The 7282-nt window shown below is 44.0% G+C and overlaps 1 non-coding gene across 1 annotated transcript; it reads left to right on the top strand.

Annotated features, from left to right (window-relative positions):
- Positions 1 to 5650: 5650 nt before the first annotated feature.
- LOC120252114 lies at positions 5651 to 5757 on the top strand. The gene has a single exon (XR_005533662.1). It is a non-coding gene; the product is annotated as a small nucleolar RNA R71 (small nucleolar RNA).
- Positions 5758 to 7282: the final 1525 nt, after the last annotated feature.

Here is a 7282-nt window from a genome sequence, read left to right as displayed (position 1 = left end):
TCTAGCTAAAAACTTGAATCAAAAAGGACAACAAACCCAAAATCGTGAAAGTGTGTGGACTCACTCAAGTCAACCCAAAGTATATTTCTCAAAGCTCTAAGTATAAGGGACTTATTTATCTACAACAAGAAAGCAACACCAATTTCAAAGACAGTAGTAGCTTCACACATTCTCTAAAGTAGCCATTTTCCAAGCGGCCGCTAAGGTGACTTTCACACTTTTGAGGTGGTAGCTCTTTCTACTGGAGTGGTAGCTTTCACTCATCCTATGAGATAGCTATTTCTCTCATTAGGGCATAACTAGTATCCGACTTATGAGAGTAGCTTCATACTTCATAGGTGGTGGCTCTTTCCACCCAAAATGCCCAATAAATAAGAAAACTATTTTGTTCCTTCTTTTTTTTTTAGAATTTAACACAAGAAACAACTATAACTAGTCCCTTTAACATCGAACATGAGTTTCCAAAAGAGTTTAAAGAGTGAGTAATGCAACCAATGTAAATCGGGCAAAAATTCCTATAAATTCAAATAAAACTAGAGCATGAAAATATTCAATGTTGAAAATTCTTCAAAACTCAAGAATGCAATCAATGCAACTAAGGTGAACCACCATTGGCTATGTGAGCATGTATATCAATCAAGAAAAATAGAAAAGATGTGTGCACTATGAAAGCCCCCCCCCCCACACACACACACACACACACACACTCACACTTAAGTTGTACATTGTCCCCAATGAGAAAAGCAATCAAAACAATACTCCCCTGAGTCCTAGTGTTGCGTTTGATGAAGCTAAATCCTTGGGAGTAGTGTTCCAATGGGTTGTGAAGCTCACTCAGACAAGTGTCGAAGCACTTTGGCCGTGCCCATAACAAAGTCTCAATTCCCAAGATGACAAGACCATTTGCACGCATACACAAGGTGGTTCAATGAAGCTCAATAAAAACAAAATAACTCGAGTATATAAAAGATAGAAAAATGAATACAACTCGAGATGCAAAATGAAAATAAACTCAGATGGAGAGTCCTTTCTGAGTGAACAAGTCCAAAATAAAGTGCATAAAAGTAAGGAAATGGAAATAAAATCAAATATCGGTGTCGTGCTCTGGTTTCTCTGCTATTGCTGGTGATGAGGAAGTACATGGTGGGTCCACCTGTGCTGGTATAGGTGATGAGGAAAATGCTGGAGGAGCTGAGGGGGCCTAAGAGACCTCGGTAACAAGACAAATGATGAGGTGACGTCTCGCTATAAGATCTGCTGTAGTGTATCGAAATGTGCCATGAACTCTATGTACTGAGCAACCTGCGCAGCCCTAATCTCAATAATCTCTGTACGAGCCTTAGCTAACTCTGTCCGTATCACCCCCACAGCACTCTCGAGACTCTCAAAGCGATGATGGGCTCTAGATGGTAAAAATATATGTACAGGGGTACGTCCTTTGCCACTATAGGTGCCTCGGTCTCCATTGGTGCTGGCTGATGCTCGGGGGTAGGTTGAGAAGCCTCAGCATCATCTCCCTCATCCTCAGCTGTCTCTGGAGCTGTTAGCACCAAAGCATAAACCCCTGTCCAAACCCTGCGGATCATGCCAATCAATCTCATCGTCTCTAGGCTCAGGGGAGCGGGTATACTCATCTTCTTGACCCCGCGAACTGTGTCCAATAGACCCATACCCAGCACTAATCTCGTAATGTAGGGGACCGAGAAGATCGCTCCCAATCTAGCATAGTGCCGCTGGTATCTAATATACTCAGCGATGATGTATCCTAGGTGAATCGACACACGCTGCACCATCGAGTATAGGTACAGAAGCTCCTGCCGGCTAAGCACTCCCGTGTTATTACCACGACCATTCACCGACCTGCACATGAGGGCATGTAGATATCAGTATGCAGGTTGGGAAAGGCACGTGGCCTTGGACACTCAAGGCTCATACTGGCCCTGACAACGTAGTGCTCGATAAGCTCTCTGCGGGGTTTAACGCTCCATGATAATCTGTCGATAACTGAGAATACTCCTCAGTTTCTGTGAATGCCTCCTCATATAAGCCAAGCAAAACTCAAAACTGAGTGATGCTTAAACTATGGTGGTGTCCAAGTGCTCTGAACTGAATGGCATCGAGGCTGTTGGAACTCGCGTAAGTTCTCTCGAACTCGAACAATGCTAGAACCTCCAATGCAAGCTCTCGGATGGCTGGCTCTCTAATCGTCAATAACTGCCTCCAACCACCTACTGATACGAGATCATCGACCTCGTCTGCAAACTCATCTCCCTGTTGTAGATCTCTCAATATACTAGTATCAAGGAATCGAGTTTGACCAAACCGCAGTCTCGACAAATGCTCAAAATGAGCCTGGTGCTCTGGAATAGTGAAACTCATACTCTCAGGCTTGGACGATGACTCACGCGGTCACTTATCAGCTTGCTTCTTCGACTGAGGGGCCATAATCTGCAAAATTTGAAAGTAGATCGATCAAACAAGTTAATTAACTAATGTTGCAGAAATCCACACGGTCGTGTGGAATTTCCGCAAGCCCATGTGGATCCACGGGGCGTGAAAACCGCACGACCACGCCTCAAAAAATCCAAAAATACAACGTACAATTACTTCTAACTCCTTTCTAAACATAAATAATCATTCTACTTGAATAAACGAAGCATTATTAACTATATTCATCGATGAAAATCATGAATTGACGAAGAGAATCAAGAATAGAACTTACCGACGAGTTGAGATGAAAGAATTTAGATTCGGACGGAAAACCTCGTGAAAATCCTACCAAATCGATGTTAAGAGGTCAGAGAATGATGTGCGAGTTCTCTCAGAAGAATGGAGGATGTGAAGAAGAAGAGAAATGGCTATTCTTTAAAAAGACATCGCACCACTTGGTGTTCTGTACATCAGCACGGGCGTGCAGAAATTACCCATGCCAGTGCGCCCGACCCACAAAGGCAGCCGCACGCCCCTGTGGCTTCTCTAGACATTCGAGAAAATTCCTAAGTGTTCCGCAAGCCCGTGGGGAAATGCCACACGGGCGTTGACATTCACAAGTCCAATTTACAGGGGCAAATGCACACCCCTGTACCTTGTCCCGGATAGACAGAGCTCCTCTGCAGAGATTCGCACGGGCATGCGGAAATTATCCACGTCTGTGTGAAGTTCACAAGGTTGCCGACAAGGGCGAGTTCATGCCCCTGTGTGCTCTCGGGATAATCTGCCAAACTCTGGAGGAAATCACACGCCCGTGCTGAAATTACCCACGGGCGTGTGATATTCACATGGTCATTCATAGGGGCTGCCGCACGCCCCTTCGCCTTCTCTGGATGAGCTCGTAGTGCAAATCCACGGGCGTGCGGAAATACCACACGCCCGTGCATTTTCCCTGGATGCCTTAGAAAAACCTGCAGGCTCTGGAGAAAATTTTTGAACATGTTTGCACACTCAGAGCCTGCCCTATTATGCAAGTTTTACCTGTGAAAAACATGAAATAAAACTCAAATGCCCCATCTTCTCCAAATCCACATGAAAATGCACGATGAACACTCAAAACCTCTAATAAAATCACAACACAAGCATCTAAAAATCAAGACACCAACACTCAACAATTTATTCATTCAAACACTACATTATTCGACTAAGAAAAACAGGAAACACTTGGGTTGCCTCCCAAGAAGCGCTTGTTTAACGTCACTAATCTTGACGTACCTTGTCTTACCCCACGGGGGCTCATAGATGAATGTTGCCCTCTAACCCATAACTTGGAAGCATGATGAGCACAATCTTTTGAAGGTAGAGGGTGTATTATCGGGCTTGGAGCCACCAAGCAATGGGTCATCCAACATCTTTTGTTTACGTACATCTCCAATAGCCTTGGAGCGTTTCCGGTGGCGTCTCTTAGACCCTCTTCATTTTTGGGAGCACCTTCTTAAAGATCCCCGGCGTTGATGGTACTTCTTCCGTCGAACCAAGTATCATTACTTCTCCATTGTCCTCTTCTTGGTCGAACAAACACTCGTACGGGTCCAGATTGAACATTTCCTGCATGTATTCATCAACAATCTCATCACTAATGTCTAGAAAGTATAAAGTATCATCAAAATCAAGAGAATGCCACATGGCTTCAGCAAGGCGGTATGTGAGCTTGTCATCTCCAACTCTCAAAGTTAGCTCTCTGCCGTCCATGTCAATCAATGCCTTGGAAGTCCGCAAGAATGGCGTCCCAAGTATCAAGGGTACATCCGCATCATCATCGACGTCTAGTGCCACAAAGTCTACAGGAAATATATAGTTGCCCAACTTGACAAGTACATCTTCGATGATACCCCTCGGATGTCTCACCGTTTGGTCCACCAATTGCAAAGTCATCCGAGTGGGTCTAGGCTCACCCAAGCCTAACTTTCGAAAGAGGATGTATGGCATGATGTTGATGCTTGCCCCCTGAGTCCGCCAATGCCATTTCTTCACCCATATTGCTAATGCTACATGGAATGATAAATCTTCCCGAGTCTTTCTTCTTGTTTGGCATGTTCCTTTGCAACACCGCCGAGCATGAAGCATCTAGAATAACTGAAGCACTCTCCTCCAACTTCCTCTTGTTGGTCAACAAGTCATTCAAGAACTTCGCATACTTAGGCATTTTGGGCCAATGCCTCAACAAAAGAAATATTAATGTGGAGTTGCTTGAACAAACTCAGGAACTTCTTGTACTATTCATCCCCTTGGTCATTTTTCAATCTAGAGGGTATAAGGGATTCTTGGCTTGAAAGGTGGGGGTGCCACCTACTTCTCTTTCCTTGTTCCTTCTTCTACCTCTATAACCTCGGGTGCGTGTTCTTTTGGCATCTCACTCGGAAGCCTACCTTCAACCTCACTACCACTTCTCAGAGTGATAGGCTTCACTTGCTCTCTAGGGTTGGTCTCTGTATTGCTCAGCAGGTTTCCATGTAGCCTTTCGAAAAAGTGATTTCGCAATTTGCCCCACCTGATTTTTAAGGTTATGTAAAGAGGCTGTGTGGTTGCGAAGTGTGGCATCAACTGATTCAAACCATGTATTTGCAGATTGCACGAATCTAGTCAAGGCCTTCTCCAAATCATTCATTCAGGTTTCCAAACCTGAAACTCTGTTTTCAACATGCGGGGCTTGTTGTTGTGGTTGGGAACTCGGTGGCCCCATGACCTTTGGTGGACCCTGGTTGCTCCATGAGAAATTGGGATGATTCTTCCAACCGGATTATAGGTATTGCTATATGGGTTTCCTTGAGGTCTCATGCCATTACCTACAAAATCAATGTTCTCCACCGAAGATACATCACCAATAGAGATCGGGCAATCGGAGGGAGCATGTCCTCCACCACACTCGTTGCAATTCGTCACGGTCGCTACTCTGTTTGAAGTTAGAAGATCTAACTTCTTACTCAAATTTTCCACTAAAGCCACCAATGAAGTTACTGCATCTATCTCATGGAGACAGGCCACCTTTTTCTTCTCCCTAGTATTCCATTGGTAGCTGTTTAACCCCATTTCTTCAATTAACTGACGGGCCTCACCGAGGGTCTTGCTACCTAAGGTACCTTCTGCTGCCGCATCCAAGAGTTTCCTTATACTTGGGTTCAAACCGTTGTAAAAGGTCTGAACAATCATCCACTCTAGAAATCCGTGTTGCGGGCACTTTCTCAGCAGCTCCTTGAACCTTTCCCATGTCTCAAATAGTGACTCCAATTCCAACTGAACAAAGGATGAGATCTCATTCCTAAGCTTCACGGATTTTCTGGGAGGAAAATAACGGGCAAGAAATGCTTCTACTATCTTCTCCCATATGGTAATTGATGCTCTAGGTAATGAGTGTAGCCACTGCTTCGCTCTCCCCTTTAGGGAAAATGGGAAGGCTCACAACTTGATGGCATCATCCGTCACCCCGTTTATCTTCAGCATATCACACACCTCATGAAAACTCTCTATATGACTGTTTGGATCCTCATCGGCCAAACCATTAAACTGTGTAGATTGTTGTAACATGTGGATGAATGTCGGCTTCAACTTGAAGTTCTGAGTTGTAATCGGGGGACGCACAATACTCGATTATGTCCCCAACACTAAAGGTCTGGCATAATCGGATAATGTTCGCTGTTGCTCATTTTGTTCTGCCATGTTTTCACATTCTTCCACTTCCAAATCAGCTAGATTAGACTGTTCTTGCACAGGCTCTTTCCCTTTTCTTCTAAGTGTACGTTCAAGCTCGGGATCTCCTTCAATCAATATTGAGGGGTTCCCTCGGGTCATAACCTGGAGCTGCACCAAAAAAGAAAGAAAAAGAAATCAGAACGATAATAGAATAAGAAGATATGAAATAGAATGTATGGTAAAATAACTAAGAAAACAAAGTGCAAAGTATCTCTAAACGCCTACTCCTATACAACGGCGCCAAAAACTTGACAAGGCCCCCCTTGCATATATCCCGTAAGTGCACGAGTTTGTCGAAGTAATAACCCCGGATGAGCGGGTATCGTATCCATAGGGAGTAGAGAATAAAAACACTTAATTCGCTTCTTAGGTATGTGAAAGATGAATAGTGATATATGTGACAATGATTCAATTCTCAAAAGTAAAAACAACAAGTAAGAGAGCACAAGTAAAGGAGAAACTAAGGCAATCGATAAAGATTTGCCACCCGGATATTGCTCTTCCTAGGACAATCATTTCAAGTGAAAGAACCCTCTATTATGCTTCCTAATTAATGCAATAGTGAGTCGTAGAAATCCTTAATTACATAGTCCCAAATCTAAGGTCAACCATGCCTAACTCTATACATGTCCCGTAGGAGAGATTGGATAACCTTTCAACCTCGTACTCATATAGAATTGCAATGAGCTCTAGGGATTCCAATTGATAAATCTCTTCCTAATTATAGACCTAACCCTTTGGTCTAGGTGGAAGGTCCCTAACCACAATTAAGCCCTAGATACTAAGATCACTTCTACGCTTCACTCTATTGCACCCGCAACTAAGCACCAGCGGAAGGTCATCCCTTAGACCATTCACTCTATTATGGCCGCAAAGAACTCGAGGAACGGATGTAGAATCTAACACATTGGAGGAGAAAAGGGACGCTCCTGTACCTCTCGACTCACCCTCTCAACCCACTCCAACCTAGCTTTGTCTAACACTCGTGCTGTGTTACTCACTCACAAGGTTACCAACAAGAACTCTCAACCCTAGTGTCACTCTAGAGGAGTATTCAAACAATCAAGCATTCATGGTTGGAACTCACAACAAACATCAATTA

This window comes from Dioscorea cayenensis, chromosome 20 (genome assembly GCF_009730915.1).
Source record: "Dioscorea cayenensis subsp. rotundata cultivar TDr96_F1 chromosome 20, TDr96_F1_v2_PseudoChromosome.rev07_lg8_w22 25.fasta, whole genome shotgun sequence".
NCBI lineage: Eukaryota > Viridiplantae > Streptophyta > Magnoliopsida > Dioscoreales > Dioscoreaceae > Dioscorea > Dioscorea cayenensis.
This window is presented reverse-complemented; position numbering and strand designations above follow the sequence as displayed.